Source organism: Spermophilus citellus, assembly GCF_964194105.1.
Source record: "Spermophilus citellus genome assembly, chromosome: X".
NCBI classification, from domain to species: domain Eukaryota; kingdom Metazoa; phylum Chordata; class Mammalia; order Rodentia; family Sciuridae; genus Spermophilus; species Spermophilus citellus.
The window spans coordinates 135,090,351-135,108,382 of NC_138190.1; positions in this window are offsets into that span (position 1 = coordinate 135,090,351).

Here is an 18,032-nt window from a genome sequence, read left to right on the forward strand (position 1 = left end):
CTAACATTTATTATTAATTAGGGCACAAATGGTACAGACTCATACCTTAGCTTGAGAAGAATTGATAACCTAGAAATAATTTTGTGCAAATCATTTTTCTCCAGTAGAAAAGATAGCACTAGTACAGTTATTGCCCTATATGATATTCACCCACTTTTATATGTCACTTGGCAGTTTAATTACAATATTCATTTCCCAGCAAACTAAATATCTATTTCTAAATGTCTTCAATAAATGTTTTGAATACTCTGGACTAGCTTTACCATCCTTCCTTCCTGAGTTAAATAAGTCTTTTTTTCATACAAATATGCACTATATGCCTGTATGTGATTCATGTTTATTAAAATCACATTTTTACAAGAATTGGAAGGAGTAAAATTCTGTATAAGAAAAAATTATAAAATCAAATCACAAATAGACATTTATTTGCAAAGATAGTTGGTGATAAAAAGAATAATATCATTCCAAGAATCCAGATAAATCAAAACAACCTTGAGAAAGAATAAAGTCATAGGACTCACTTCCCAATTTCAAAACTCAACAAAGTTGCAATAATCTGATCAGTGTGATACTGATGTAAGAAAATATACTTATAGATCAATGGGATCAAATTGAGAGCCCAGAAACAAACACCTCCACCTAAGATAAATTATTTCTGACCAGAGTGCCAAGACAATTAAATAGAAAAAGAATAGTCTTTTCAACAAATGATGCTGGCACAACTGGATATCTATGTGTAGAAGAAAACAGGCATAGGTCTTCATGGTATTGGAATAGGCAGTGGTTTCTTAGATATCACACCAAAAGTACAGGCAACAAAAGAAAAATAGATAAACTAGATATCATCACATTTTTTAAATGTACTTCAAAGGACCCACTGAATGGGAGAAAATATTTAGAAATCATATAGCTGATAAGAGTCTTATATCCAGAATAAATATATAAAGAACTCTTACAACTCTATATTATACTGCCATGGTGCATGCCTATAATACCAGTGATTTAAGAAGCTGAAGCAAGAGGACCACAAGTTAAAGACCAGCCTCAGCAATTTAGTGAGGCGCTAAGCAACTCAGTGAAACCCTGTCCCAAAATAAAATGTAAAAAACAGGACTGAGGATGTGGCTCAGCAGTTAAGTACCTCTGTACCCACCCCCTAAAACAAAACCCTCTAAGTTATAAGGAAACCAAATTATAAAATGAATAAAAAGACTGGATAGGCAACAATACATGCAAATGGCCAATGAGTACATGGAAAACTGTCCACCATCATCAATGCCATCATGAGATACACTTCATATCCACTACCAATGGCCACAATCAAATCGTGGACAACAAAGTTAGGTATTGTGTAGATGCCTGCAATCCCAGTGACTCAGTAGGTTGAGGCAGTAGGATGGCCAGTTCAAAGCCAGCCTCAGGAACTTAGCAAGACCCTGTCTTAAAATAATTTTAAAAATGATTGGGGGTGTTTCTCAGTGGTAGAGCACCCCAGGGTTCAACTCTCAGTACCAGAAAAAAAAAAAAGGACAATAACAATACATAAGCCTATAATCCCATCTATTCAGGAGGCTGAAGAATGAGGATCACAAGTTTGAAGCTAGCCTCAGCATTATCAAGACCCATCTCACAGTAGAATAAATCAGACATAACTTTCCTATGTTCATATATGAATACACAACCAGTGTAACTCCACATCATGTACAACCACAAGAATGGGATCCTAATTAGAATAAGTTATACTCCATGTGTGTATAATATGTCAAAATACACTCTACTGTCATGTATATCTAAAAAGAACAAATTTAAAAAGTAAAAAAAAAAAAAAGGGCTGGGGTTGTGGCTCAGTGGTAGAGCGCTTGCCTCACATATGCGAGACCCTGGGTTTGATCTTCAGCACCACATAAAAATAAATAAGTGAAATAAAGGTATTGAAAAAAAGTGAAAAAAATCCTCAAGGTTTTAAAAGGGGGTCTAAGGGTGTAGCTCAGTAACAAAGCACCCCAGGTTCAATATCTAGTACTGAAAAATATATCCATGAACAATAAAAAGCATTGGCAAGAATGAGAACAAAGTGGAACCCCCATTCAGAGTTGATGTGAGTTTTAAAGATGGAAACACTGGAAAAATAGTCCAGCAGTTTCTCAAAAAGTTACCAGATGGTCCAACAATTCTACTTCTAGCTACCTATCCAAGAGGAATGAAAACATGTCTCCACACAGAGACTTATACAAAAGTCTTCATAGAAATATGATTCATAATAGCCAAAAGGTGAAACAACCTAAATATCAATCAACAAATGAATAAACAAAAGGTGGTATATTGTTACAATGGAATAATATTTAGCCTTATAAAGGAATGAAATTCTTATGCATGATATAATATGGTTGAACCTTGAAAATAATATGCTAAATTAAACAGACACAAAAGACCACATATTATGTAATCCTATTCATATGAAATTTCCAGAAAAGGCAAATTCAGAGAGATAGAAATTAGAGTAATGGTTATCAGGGAATGGAGAGGCAGAGGGATTAAGGGTAACAGTACATAGAGCAGAATTCCTTTCTAAGGTAATGAAATGTTCTGAAATTGATTGCGCTGTTGATTGCTCAAGTATGCAAATATACAAAAAGCTATTGAATTTTATAGTTTAAATTGGTGAAAATGTATGATATTTTAATTTTATCTCAATAAATCTGTTTTAAAACGGGATGGGGCTGGGGTTGTACTCAGTGGTAGAGTGCTTGCCTAGCATGTGTGAGGCACTGGGTTTGATTCTCAGCACCATATAAAAATAAAAAAATAAAAAATAAAGGTGCATCAACAACTAAAAAATATATATTTTTAAAAAATGGCCTGGACAATAGCTCAATGGTAGAACTCATGCATAGTATCCATAAGGCTTTGGGTTCAATTCCCAGCGTGAAAAAAAGGGTTAAATATTAAGATCATTAAAAATATATATTAAGGGCTGAGGCTGTGACTCAGTGGTAGAGTGCTTGCCTAGCATGTGTGAGGTACTGGGTTCGATTCTCAGCACCACATATGAAATAAAGGTCTATACATCTGAAAAATATTATATATATATATATATATATATATATATATATATATATATATATAAGATTCTTAATATGTAATGAGTAAGAAAATGCAATGGAAATGGTCAAAAGATCAGAACAGATAACTCTCAGGAGAAAATATGCAAAAATTTAATTTTATATATAACTATTTTTTAGATTTATTCTTGAATTCTAATTTCTTCCTTTTCTTTCTTTCTTTCTTTTTTTTTTTTTAAGGTGGTGCTAGGGATTGAACCCAGAGCCTTGTGCTATATCCCCAGCCCTTATATATAACTCTTTACCTCCAATAATTATAAAAAGTAAAAACCCCAGCCATGCATAATGGCATATGCCTATATTTCCAACAACTCAGGAAATTGAGGCAAGAGGATCACAAGTTCAAAGTCAGCCTCAGGTCTTAGAGAGACCCTGTCTCAACATAAAAATTAAAAAAGGGCCAGGGCTGTAGCTCAGTGGCAGAGCGCTTGCCTCACACATGCAAAGCCCTGGGTTTCGTCCTCAGCACCACATAAAAATAAATAAATAAAATAAAGGCATGCTGCCCATCTACAACTAAAAACAAAATAATTAAAAAGAACTGGGGATGTAGCTCAGTGATAGAGCACCCATGGGTTCAATCCCCAGTGCCAGAGAGAGAGAGAGAGAGAGAGAGAGAGAGAGAGAGAGAGAGACATGTGTGCACTGAGGTACTGGGGATATAGATAAGTAGTAGAGCACTCGCCTAGCATGTGTGAGGCCCTAGATTCAATTCCCTGCCCTGCAAAACAATAAAAACAAAAATCAAATTAAACAGTATATTAAGTTTCACATTTTATTAGGTTCCCTGCCATGTGCATAGGGGGCATCTGTCACTTTTATCCACCTAGTTAACATTGTATTCGTACAGACAACCTCTGTGCTCACACTAAATCCATGTGATGTAGGACACACTGCCAGCAAACCCTTGCTACAGGGTTGGAAGGTGGCCCAGGCCCAGTACATCAGTACATTCGGTCTCCTTGGCTATTGTGATAGGCTTAAATCAATGAGATATAATCCCATGACTTTCTGGATCCAAGAAAAGGTAAAAATTCTCTTCAATGGATTGTTAGTGATAAGAGAGTGGTAAGCCTGAGACTGTAAAGATGGCCTCATTCTTAAAACAAATATGTTGGAAGAAGAGCTGACATAGAAAGATTCCTAATGACATTATTTGCATATCTGGATCCAGCCATGCCTGAAGAAATATCCACCACCTAGATTTTTCAGTTATATAGATCAATACATTTTCTTTTGTGCTTGGGGTTCTATCATTTGCAACCAAAAGAATCCCAACTAATAAATTATGACTAAAAAATAGAATCTCATTTAATTCCAGATTGGCATCATGGAACCTTCCAGATATATTTATAAATCCTGAAAAACATATTTGGCCATGGTGACACTCCAAGCTAAGTATACCCAGAGAGGTTGATAAACTAATTGGTCATATCAATCCCTGATATTCCCTTCTCAGAAAATTCCTCAGAAACCATATTGTCCTTTGTTTACATTTTGAAACATTTTCTATTTGTTGCTATCTTAAAGTCCAAAATGTTGCTTTCTGAGGAAAACATTGTTTCATAGGTAAATATTTCGATTTCTGTTGTTTATTAAAAGAAACATCTCCTTCAACACTTGCTCTGTTCTGATGGCAAAATACTTTATTCCCAATGCAAACCAGGCATGTAAGTGTATGCCTATAATCCCAGTGACTCAGGAGGCTGACCCAGGAGGATCACAAATTCAAGACTATCCTTGGAAACTTAGGGAGACCCTGTCTCAAAAAAGAAAAAAAGAAAGCTGGGGATGTAGCTGAGAGATTAAGTGCCCCTTGGTTCCATACCCAGAAATGAAAACAATGATAAAGAATATTTCCAATGCAATTACACTTGTAAAAGAAACAAATGCTTCTTCCAAAAATGTTGACATTCCTTTTATGAAATGCTTTGAGTGCTTGATCAACCCATAAGAATATATTGGAAATGTGAATATTAACTGCTTGAGATAAAATTGAGTCTACAGTAGAAATTTAAAGTCAAAATTTTGCAACTCTTTAATTTTTAGCTAGGATTGCCTCTTTCCACATTAGCCATGACAAGTTTAAGCCTAAACAATGAAATGGAAATTGGACATTTACAGGTAAATTTCTATGCTACACAATAAAATATTTACAAAGCTAAACTGGAATTCAAGACTGTCACCTAAAAACAATTTAATTTAGAAAAATGTTTCACCAGACTGGTTAGAGATTAAGTGAGCATAAAAGAAGTATAGATAATAGACACAAGCGAAATTCCCTCATTGTACATAATATTTCTGGAAATTTCTCAAAATATATATTATATAATCTTTGGTAATAATGACCAATAAAAAATGTACTTAGCTTGTAAAACACATTTTTTAATTCCTGTAAAGCCAAATTAAAAGAATAAAGTTTTTACAACATTAGCCAGTGACATCTTAATTTGATAGTTATTAATACTGATAATAGCAAAATGAACAAGTGAACCATATTCATGTGCATAAAACATATAAGCATTTTTTTATCTGTCCTTTCATTTTATACTCCCCAAAAACCTACAAGGGAGGCTGAGTTTATTTATTCTCAATTTCCAAGCAAGGAGACAGGTTTTGAGAGGTTGAGAGAGTTGTTCAAGTTTATGCTGTTAGTCTGTAGCATAACTAGAACTTGACTGTAATTTGACTATCTCAAATCTTTTTTTTTAAAGGAGAGAGAGAGAGAGAGAGAGAGAGAGAGAGAGAGAGAGAGAGAGAGAGAGAGAGAATTTTTTAATATGTATTTTTCAGTTTTTGGTGGACACAACATCTTTATTTTATTTTATGTGGTGCTGAGGATTGAACCCAGCGCCCTGCGCATGAGCTACCGCTTGAGCCACATCCCCAGCCCAACTAATTGTAATCTTAATTGCTTTTTGTTTGTTTGCTTTCTGTTTGGTGCTGGGGATTGAGCCCAGGACCTCACACATGCTGAGTGCATGTACTAACAATGAGATATACCCCTAGCCCATTAGCATTTTAAAATATTTTTTAATTGTAGGAGGACACAATACTTTTATTTAATTTATTTGTTTGTTTGTTTTTATGCAGTGCTGAGGGTCAACGCAGTGCCTCACTTATGCCAGGCAAGCACTTTACCACCGAGCTACAATCTCAGCCCCCACTAGCATTTTTGAAGTGAAAACAACCACACCAACGTATTGTGCTAAAGGAATATTATGCCAAACCAAAATTCTATAATTTTCAGACCTCTACTGTCTTAAAGGAACATTAGTGCTCATAAAGTCTAGGGTCTCAATCCATAAAGATATTCAACTCTTAGCAATTATAAATTGTAAGAATTCTAGTATTCTAGAATACCACGCTTTTTTGAAGTAACAGCTTTTAAAAAAAAACAAACTATTTTTTTAGTTGTTGATAGATCTTTATTTTATTTATTTATATGTGGTGCTGAGAATCAAACCCAGTGCCTCACACATGCCAGGCAAGTGCACTACTGTTAAGCCCCAACCCCAGCCCAAATAATAGTTTTTTTGAGATATAATTCATATACCATATAATTCTCCCATTAAAAGTGTGCATTGCAGGGCTGGGACTGTAGCTTAGTTGGCAGAGAGTGATAGCCTAGCATGTGAGGCACTGGATTTGATCCTCAGAACCACATAAAAATAAAATAAAGGTATTGTGTCCATCTACTATAAAAATATTGAAAAAAAGTGTACAATTCAATGGTTTTAGTATATTCACAGAGATGCAAAACCATTGCAATCTAATTTTAGAACAAATCTACCCTCAAAAGAAACCTATACCATTCAACCATCATTTCCAAATTTCCCATCACCATCAGTCCTAGGCAACTACTAATCTGCATTCTTTCTCAATGGATTTGCCTATTGTGGGCTTTTTGAATAAATAGAATCATTCAATATGTGGCCTTTGTGTCTTGCTTCTTTCACTTAAATCATGTTTTTTTTTTTAAGTCTCTATGTGTTCAGTAGAGATGCATTCCTTTTTTTTGTTTTTAGTTGTTGGTAAACTTTCATTTTATTTATTTACATATGGTGCTGAGATTTGAACCCAGTGCCTCACTCACACCAGGCAAGTGTGCCACCGCTGAGCCCCAGCCCCAGCCCCTAAATCATGTTTTTAAGGCTCATAAAAAGGCAGGGGATATAGCTCAGTGGTAGAGTGCTTGCCTAGCATATGGTAAGGCCCTGGGTTCAACCCTCAGTACCACAAACTAAAAATAAAAAGGTTCATAAGGTTTGTGGCATGTATCAGTACTTAATTTATTTTATGGCTGAATAATATTTCATTGTATATATATATTACATTTAGTTTATCCATTTATCTGTTAGTTATATAAATATTGAAACCATGATAATTTTTTTTTTGAACCAGGGATTGAACTCAGGGGCACTCAACCACTGAGCCACCTTCCCAGCCCTATTTTGTATTTTATTTAGAGACACGGTCTCACTGAGTTGCTTAGTGCCTCACCCTTGCTGAGGCTGGCATTTTACTTACAATCCTCCTGCCATAGCCTCCCTAACCACAAACCTTGGTAATTTTAAACTAACAAAATGTTCCCCCCCCCCCCCCCGAAGGCCACTCACTGTCTTTTCTCTCTTTCTTTTTCTTTTTCTTTTCTTTTTAAAAATTTTACTTGAGATAGGATCTCACTAAATTGCCCAGGCCAACCTTGAACTCACCATTCTCCTGCCTCGACCGACTGAGTAGAGTAGCTGGGATTACAGGTGTACACCACCATGCCATGCTTGAACACTGTTGTTTTTTCTGTGAACTCTAATCTTGAGATGTGCACAGAGAATATCCTACATTAAAATTTTAAACCAGAGATACACACATTTCCGTGGGGTGGGGGTACTGGCGATTGAACTCAGGGGCACTCAACCACTGAGCCACATTCCCAGCCCTATTTTGTATTTTATTTAGAAACAGGGTCTGAGTTACTTAGCACCTCACTTTTGCTAAGGCTGATGTTGAACTCATGATCCTCCTGCCTCAGCCTCCTGAGCCACTGGGATGACAGGTGTGCACCAATGCACCCAGCTGAGTTACACATTTAAAAAAATATTTGTGGGCTGGGGTTGTGGCTCAGTGGTAGAGTGCTTGCCTAGCATATATAAGGCACTGGGATCAATTCTCAGCATCACATATAAATAAATTAGTTAACTAAATAAAGTACATCAACAACTAAATAAAACATGTTTTGGGCAATGTTTCCAAGGTCTCTTAGTGTTGTTGAAATGGCCAACTATGGGTTCTGGTGGGGCTGAATATCTTTTTTTTTTCTGTTTCCTAGTCACCTGTTCTCTCAGAGTCTATTTGTGCCCTTGGTCTGTTTCCAGAAGTCTCTGATACAGTAAACTTAGAATAGAGTGTGTATTAAATTAAAAGGCGATGAAAATGGATTTGTGATAGGGGAATAACCAGAGGCAAAGGATGGGTGCCTGAGATTCTCATGCCCAATTCCCAGTCCTTTTCTCTCAAAGGCTACCACTTCCTTTCCTGTGATTTAAATTTCTTCTGCTTCTTTTCCCTTCTTCATCCAGGTCAGATTTCTTTTCTTAGGATCCTATCCCTTCTCCTCTACAATAATTCATTCTATTTAGAACCTTATTTTTCATCTTATCTAGAGGCACTCAAGCCAGAAGGACAGAACAACCTCATCTGAGCCTCCCCAAGGAGGAACAGCATGCGGTATTGGGAAGATGATAACTATATCTCAATTTTAATAGAATACTGATATTTTGATGTGAGTTTACATATCCTTGCAGCCACTAGTATTCAGAATAAGCTCAAACCTGGATGTTCTGCAGCATCCAACTGAATCTCAGTGCAACAGACCCCTCCCTGGTGGCTGTGGCATTCTCAGATGCAAAGAAAGACACACCCTTCCCCACTTTCTCCCCAACATTTAAACACGGATATTTCATGTAAAAAAACAAAACTAGCCTGAGTGGTTTGAAATGGCAGGTGGAACCACACATTAGTTCTAGTTTTTTAAAATATTTATTTTTTAGTTGTAGTTGGACACAATACCTTTATTTTATTTTTTTTTATTTTTATGTGGTGCTGAGGATCGAAGCCAGGGCCTTGCATGTGCTAGGTGAGTGCTCTACCACTGAGCCCCAGCCCCAGCCCAGTTCAAGTTTTTTTTAATGTATGAATAAATCCACAAGAATAATATTTTGGCAGGTCAAATGTGAATAAAGGCATGATGAGATGTTGAGGAGCCAAAGCTTAAGTGGAGTAAGGATGAAGTTCACAAAAAGGGCTATGGACCAAAAGGAGCCAGCATGCCCTGCAGAACCCTGGAAGCCGTGGGATTTTGGCAGGAGGAAGACTTGGACTTAAACACAGTGACACTGGTTGAAAGATTCTGATGTGGGTGAAATCCCAACTGCATCCACAGCCCTGCCCCTTACAGAAGGACTCCCACACACAGCATCCCCCCACTCCTTGCAAGAGAACAGAAACTCCAGATACTTCTCTAGGGAAGCCAAGAGCCTCCAGGGAAAAGACTTCCAAATGCTGGTATTTTTAGGGGACTCCCATCATATGTTTCTGTTCCTCCCCTTTATCATACTAAAGCAAAGGCTTCTGGTTGGCAAGACCCTCCTATGAGCTCCCCTATTAGTGCTTCTGGGCCTTAACTTAAATATGAACAGCCAAATGTTTGAGGTAAGTCACTGTGCTGGTTAATTTTCTGTGTCCACTAGGCTAAGCTGAAGTTATTCAGTCAAACACTAATCTGAATGGTGCTGTGAGATTTTTGAAACCATGCTTAACATCCACAATCAGTTCACTTTAAGCAAAGGAGATTATCTTGAAAACCTGGGTGACCTCATTCAATCAGTTGAAAGGACTTTAATAGCAAAGCTGAAATTGTCATGAGGAAGAAGAAATTCTGCATCTTCTCATGCCTCAGAGTTTCCAGCTTACTGGTGGGCTCTCCATATACACTTGCCTAGCCAGCTCTCACTTCTGTGTAAAGTCCTCTCCCCTTACCCCTGCCTGCTCTGCTTCTCGGAGTGTGCTTCCACTCTCTAGCTCTCTGTGTGCCTCTGTCTCCTGTCTCTCAGTCCATAGATTTTGTATATATGCATAGATAGTTAGTTACATATACATATTGCTCAATGGTTTTATTTCTCTGGTAGAACTGTGACTGACATCAGTTACCAAATGGAAAAGGAGACTGAGACACACAGTGAAAATTTCCTAGCCTCTGCTTGTCTTGACAAACTCATCTCCTACCATTGACCTCCCAGTAGGCTTTGCTACAGCCACACTAGCCTCCATGGTATTCCTGGGACCTAGCACATTGGTTGTCTTCTCCGAACCCATAATCCCTGGTGCTGTCTCCCACCCTGATGGTCCACCTGGCCTTCTCCCCCATTATATTCAGGTCTCTGCTCAAATGTAATCCCCACAGAGTCACCTTCCCAGGCCACTCTAGAAAAAGACATCCCCCTACTTCCACATGCTCCATCCTATCACACTGAATTTCACTCATTTGTACCAATGACAACTCCCTTAGATTATCTTATTTATTGTACATTTACTCATTTATTGTTGGAGTGCCTTCACTATCATGGAAGCTTCTCAATGGGAACGTTTTGTGTCTTGTTCACTGTGCTATCACCATCACTGAAAATAGTGCCTGGGTCTCTACGAGTTGAAGAGTTGATGTATTGCCAGATGAGTAAGTGGAAAAATTCCCTGGAGGAAACAGACACAATTTAGGGAACATTAAATTTGGAAAACAATGCTCATTGGCTATACATTGAAAGATCCAAGTCATTTTAACTCTTGCACAATAATGAGATACTATGAATAACTAGAGAAGAAAGAGTTCTGAAGGCTAAAAATGACTGACAAAAAATTTTAAATTCCACAGCAATGTTGATTTAATGTTACCAACTTAATGTCACCAAAAGTCAAATTGGAAACAGAGGTGCAGAATTGGCTCTCCCTAGATGGCTTGAGCCAGTTGCTGCACAACACTGACACACTGACAGGTGTGCCATGAGGCTGATATAGTAGAAGCTGTGATGTGTCATTCAGACTCTCCTTCAGGAATGAAGGTTCCTCTTCCATCTTTTTGCTCAACACTGGGGATTGAACCCAAGGATGCCCCTCTACTGAGCCACATCCCCAGGTCTAATTTTTGAGAGAGACAGGCTCTTGTTCAGTTGCTAAGGGCCTTGCTAAATTGCTGAAGCTGGCTTTGAGCTTGCAATCTTCCTACCTCAGCCTCTCCATTTGCTGGAATTACAGGTGTGCATCACCACACCTGACACTCTCTTTTGAGAATGCTGCCAGATAAGTCTTCTGCTGTCAGTTCCCTTCAAGGATTGCCTCAGCTGAAAAATGCTGCCTAGTTCAAGGTCACAGCCCCCTCTAAGGGCAGCCCATATCCAATGACATAACAACAATGGGTATTGGGTCCAGCTCCCTTGCCCCAAATAGGGACCACTCTGACAAATTATCCCATCTTCAGGACTTCTCTTAGAGTTATGCAAGTCTTCTGTTAAGGTTGATTTACAGCTTGACATCTTCCTCTATGCAGTCCTTCTTCCTTCTCTTCTCTAATCCTCTGCATGGGTTAATGCCAGTAACATGCCTTAATAAACCTGTTCTATTTTCTGTTCAGTCATGAATTAAAATCATTGATAGGGAAGAGGAGAAGGAGGAGGAGGATGGAGTGTAGGATATTTGAGGAAAGAAGGGAGGAATTAAATTGTCATTTTACAGGTGGAAATTGAGTTTCCAGAAAGTATAGTACGATTGTCCAACAATATCGAGTAAGAGAAAAGATTATACACATAAAGAATCAATTCATGGGCTGGGGCTGTGGCTCAGTGGTAGAGTGCTTGCCTAACACATGCGAGGCCCTGGGTTCAATCCTCAGCACCACATATAAATAAATAAATAAAATAAAGGTATTATGTCCAACTACAACTAATTTTTTAAAAATCAATTCTGGAGATTAAATATCCCACGGAAGCTCAAGAAAGGAAGAACAGAGTAATGAGAATGGGCATTTGAAAAAAAAAAGAGGAAAAAAAATTCCAGAATTGAATAACATGGATATTTGTACTAAACGGGACTATCAAAAGCAAAATGAGATTAATTAAAAACTGTATTAAGGGCTAGGGTTGTGGCTCAGTGGTAAAGGACTTACCTAGCATGTGTAAGATCTGAGTTTGATCCCTGGCACCACATAGAAAATTTAAAAATAAATAAATTAATTAAATAAAGCCACTGTGTCCATCTAAAGTAAAAAAAAAATTTAAACTGCATTAATATACATCCTTATGAATTTTTAATGACACTAGAAATATGACACCTGATACTCTCCTAACATTTAAGAATGCTGCCAGATAAGTCTTCTGCTGTCAGTCCCCTTCAAGGATTGCCTTAGCTGAAAAATTCTGCCTAGTTCAAGGTCACAGCCCCTTCTAAGGGCAGCCCATATCCAATGACATAAGAGGTAAATCCATTAGAAAAGATGAAGAATCAAAATGGCATTCAACTTCTCAGTAGCAATGCTGGATTCTATAAACTAATGGAAAAACATGGTCAAAATCATGAGGGAGGGTGCTGGGTATGTGGCTCAGTGGTAGATTGCTCCTCTAGCATGCATGAAGCACTGGGTTCGATCCTTAGCACCACATAAATGTAAAATAAAGATATTGTGTTCACCTCGAACTAAAAACAAATATTAAAAATTAATTATCCTTAAAAAAAATCACAAGGGAGGGTGGCAATGTAGCTCATTAGTAGAGCAGTTACCTACAGTACATGAGGCCCTGTGTTCAATCCCCAGCACCACACACACAATAAAAAAAAAACACAAGGGAAAAGATTTTTAGAGCCAAACTTTCAAGTAAAACTAACAGTAGACAAAAAAGTCAATCACTCATGAACATTAGGAAGTTACTAGAGAAATAAAAATGTAGAAGTCAATAAAGAAGAAAACAAGGGATCTAGGGAATAATGATCAAACATAGGATCACAAAGGAAATTCCAGAAAGAGATGAGCAGCTATCTTGGAGAAAAACTAGCTCAGATGTGAGAAGGACAGAGAGGCTGTGAGAGAGAACTGCTCCCATACCTTTCTAGCTCTTTCTAGCCAAATTTGATGAGTTTTCATTAGAGCCTTCTTGGTCCACCTAAACAGATTGCAAGAACTTCACAAATCAGAAAAAGAAATAGTTGTAGTTTCTAACTCTCTTGTTCTTAAAAACAAACAAACAACAACAAAAAAAAAAACTTTACAATCTCCTTGCACAAGCATTCCCACTCCCTCCCCAGAAATTTCACAAATTAATACCATGAGGCAAGAGTAAAATGGGAAATTTTGCTCCAAAAACTGTGATAGATGTCACCATACTATATTAGAAGACTGCCCTTAAGACTTCCAAGTCTACATTTCCCCAGTTACTTTCTGGGGACCACAGTAGTTTCCTTTGGTGTGGAAAATGGTGTGCCTAAAAAGCACTGGACATAAACAGTAGAAAAGTCTTTTCCTCACCAAAAATATATATAATTTGTTGTCCAAATGTACAAGTCAATGCCATGTACGTATAGGAAGCACAAAGCAGTCTCTGCTGTTCTGATTACTATAGAGCTCAGAGACAGAACAGTAGAGAAATAACTATCAGAGAAACTTAAAGTCTGTTATTGCAGTCTGCATGTAAGGATTCAATTTTACAAGAACTGCATATCATGGGTCCTGGAACAGTAGGATCTGGGGGAGAGGAGGATTCTACTACAAGAATGGTAATGACAGGCTATGGCAAATACTATTTGATATAGGAATATTCCAATTCAGACGCCATCATGTCTCAATCCATTTCTTACATTAATCTAAGGTAAAGAAACTCTTACCACAAATGTTTGTCCTGGATGATCGTGGTTCATTCTGTTTCCTCAGGCAAAATAAACCACAATACATTACATCTTGTCTCTCAGACTGCTCCAGTTGAGAGTGAATGTGTTCTTGCTCTTAACTTCAAGTTGAACAAGAAAAAAAAATGTTTCACAACCAATCTGGTGTCAGCAAATAAGAATGTAGAGAACCCTTGACTTGAAGAAGAAATCAGAAACAAAATTTCCAAATCGTACATTGTATCACAGAGGAGGAAGGGAACCTACAACTGTTCTATTTACAAGGACAAATCTGGCAACAAACTTCCACTCAAAAGTTAACCTGCCAAGTTGAAATGCACTAAATGAACAAGAGGCTGAAACAGGTAAATTTTTAATTAACTGACAAGTAAAAATTGTATACGTAGTATGTAACATGATGTTTTGATATATGTATACACAGAAGGGCTAACTCAAGGTAACTTCATATACTTTTTTTTTTTAAAGAGAGAGTGAGAGAGGAGAGAGAGAGAGAGAGAGAGAGAGAGAGAGAGAGAGAGAGAGAGAGAATTTTTAATATTTATTTTTTAGTTCTCAGCGGACACAACATCTTTGTTGGTATGTGGTGCTGAGGATCGAACCCGGGCCGCACGCATGCAAGGTGAGCGCGCTACCGCTTGAGCCACATCCCCAGACCCAACTTCATATACTTATCATTTTTTTGTATAGTGGGGACATATAAAATCTATTAAGGAATTTTCAAATATATAATACATTGTTATTAATGATAGTTATGATGCAGAAGAGATCCCTTGAACTTATTCCTCCTGTCAGATGAAAGTTTGTATTCATTTGACCAACATCTATCCACCCTTTGACTCCAAACCCCTTGTACACCATTCTGTTTTCTGATTTTTCTTTATTCTTTTTCTCTTTTTAGACACGGTCTCACTACATTGCTAGTTGTGACCTTCTGGGCTCAGGTGATGCTCGGGTCTCCACCTTGCAAGCACCTGGGACCACTGGCACATGCCTTCATGTCTAGCTTATTCTCTCCTTCTTAGAATTCAGCTGTTCTAGATTTCACATGTAAGTGAGATCATGAGATATTTCTTTCTGGCTGAATTTCACTTAGCATAATGACCTCCAGTTCCATCCATTTTGCTGCAAATGATAGGATTTCATACTTTTTATGGTTGAATAGTATTCCATCATGTTTATGTACTACATTTATTTAACCATTCATGAGCTAATGAATACTTCTTGGGTGTTGTGAATGTGCTGCAATGAACATGGAAGTGCAAATGTCTGTTCAGCACACAGATTTTATTTTCCTCAGATATATATTTAAGAATGGGATTGCTTGATCATATGGTAGCTCTATTTTTAATTTTTGGGGGAGCTTTCATACTGTTTTCCATAATGGCTCTTCTAATTTACATTTCCACCAACAGTGTATAAATAGAGTTCCCCTTTCTTCACATCCTCACCAACACTTGTTATCTTTTGTGTTTTTAGTAACTATCCTAACAGATTTGAAGTGACATCCTGTAGTTTTTATTTGCATTTCCCTGATGATTAGAAATATTTCCTTTTTAAACAAAAGCAATATATAGTACTGGGATTGAACTCAGGGCCTCATGCATGACAAGCACTCTGCCACTGAGCTCCATCATCAGTCTTTTTATTAATATATTTTTTAGTTGTAGATAAACACAATAGCTTTATTTTATTTAATTATATGTGGTGCTAAGGATCGAACCCAGTGCCTTACACATGCTAGGCAAGTACTCTACCACTGAGCTACAACCCCAGCCCCTATTTTTATTTATATATTTTTATTTTGATATAGTCTCACTAAGTTGCTGAGGCTGGCCTGAAACTTACAATCCTCCTGCCTCAGGCTCCTGAGTAGCTGGGATTACAGGCATGAGCCACTCCACCCAGCTGCTACTATTCCTACTACTCCTACTACTCCTACTACTCCTACTACTACTACTACTCCTACTACTACTACTACTACTACTACTTCTTCTTCTTCTTCTTCTTCTTCTTCTTCTTCTTCTTCTTCTTCTTCTTCTTCTTCTTCTTCCTCCTCCTCCTCCTCCTCCTCCTCCTCCTCCTCCTCCTCCTCCTCCTCCTCCTGCTTCTCCTCCTCCTCCTCCTCCTCTTCCTCCTCCTCCTCCTCCTCCTCCTCCTGTGGGTGTGTACCAGGGATTGAACTCAGGAGCACTCCGCCACTGAGCCACCTCCCTAACCTCATTTTGTATTTTAGTTAGAGACAAGGTCTCACTGTGCTGCTTAGCATCCTGCTTTTGCTGAGACTGGCTTTGTACTCATGATTCTCCTGCGTCAGCCTCCTGAGCCACTGGGATTACAGGCATGAGCCACCATGCCTAGATATATGTCTTATTTTGACAAATGTCTATATATATTCTTTGCCCATTTTTTAAAAACATTTTCTGTAGTTGTAGATGGATATCATATCTTTATTTTATTTGTTTATTTTTGTGTGGTGTTAAGGATCAAACCTAGTGCCTCACACATGCTAGGCAAGTGCTCTGCCACTGAGCCACAACCCCAGCCCACTTTGCCCATTTTTTAAAATATTTTTTTAGTTGTTGATGGACCTTTATTTTCTCTCTCTCTCTCTCTCTCTCTCTCTCTTTCTCTCTCTCTCTCCATTTATTTGTATATGTTGCTGAGAATCAAACCCAGTACCACATGCATGCTAGGCAAGAGCTCTACCATTGAGCCACAACCCCAGCTCCCCCTTTAAAAAATTTAGTTGTAGATGGACACAATACCTTTATTTTATTTATTTGTTTTCATGTAGTGCTGAGGATCAAACCCAGTGCTTCACACATGTGAGGTGAGCACTCCACCACTGAGCCACAACCCCATCTTTGTCCATTTTTTTTAAAATCAGGTTTTGGTTTGCTGTTGAATTCCTTGCTTATTTTAACTCTTTATCAGATGTATGATTTACAACTATTTTCTTTTATTCCACAGGTTGTCTCTTCACACTGTTGATTGTTTGCTGTGCAGAAGCATTTTAGTTTCATGTATTCCTATTAGTCTATATTTTTTATGCCTGTGATTTTGAGGTCATATCTAAAAAAATATTTACAGAGACCAGTGACAAGGAAATTTCCCATTTGCTGCTGGTACTTTTACTGTTTCAGGGCTTACATTTTTAACATTTATTTTATCTGTTTCTTTTTTTTTTATGTGGTGCTGAGGATAGAACCCAGTGTCTCACACGTGCTCTACCACTGAGCCACAACCCCAGCCCCTCAGGGCTTACATTTAAGCCTTTAGATCATATCCATTTGAGTTAGTTTTTCTTTAATTTTTTTTTGTAGTTGTAGATGGACACCATGCCTTTATTTTATTTGTTTATTTTTATGCAGTGCTGAGGATCAAACCCAGTGACTCACACATGCTAGGCAAGTGCTCTGCCACTGAGCTACAGCCCCAGTCCCTTGAGTTAATTTTTTTTATCTGCTGTGAGATAAGAATCTAATTTCTTTTTTCCTTATTTATATATTTATTTATTGCAGTACTAAAGATTGGACCAGGGCAATGATGCTGACTGGTTTTGTCCTGTGAGTCATAGTTTTGCCAACCCCAGATTATTGTGAATGACTAACAACGGATAACACTTAATACTGTGAATGGCGAGAGTAAACTGGGTCACTGTTGTTGGAGACATTGATTAATACAGCTTTTCTGAGGAAAAGGCTATCAAAATACATAACAATGTTAGATATGCACATCCTTTCTGGGCATGGTGGCGCATGCCTAACCCCAGCAACTTGGGAGGGAGGCTGAGGCAGGAGGATCACAAGTTCAAGGCCAGTCTCAGCAACTTAGCAAGGCCCTAAGCAACTTAGCAACACCCTGATTCAAAGTAAAAAATAAAAAGAGCAGGGGATGTGGCTTAGTGGTTAAATGGGTTCAATCCCTGGTACCCCCAAAATGAAACAAAACCAAACATATACATCC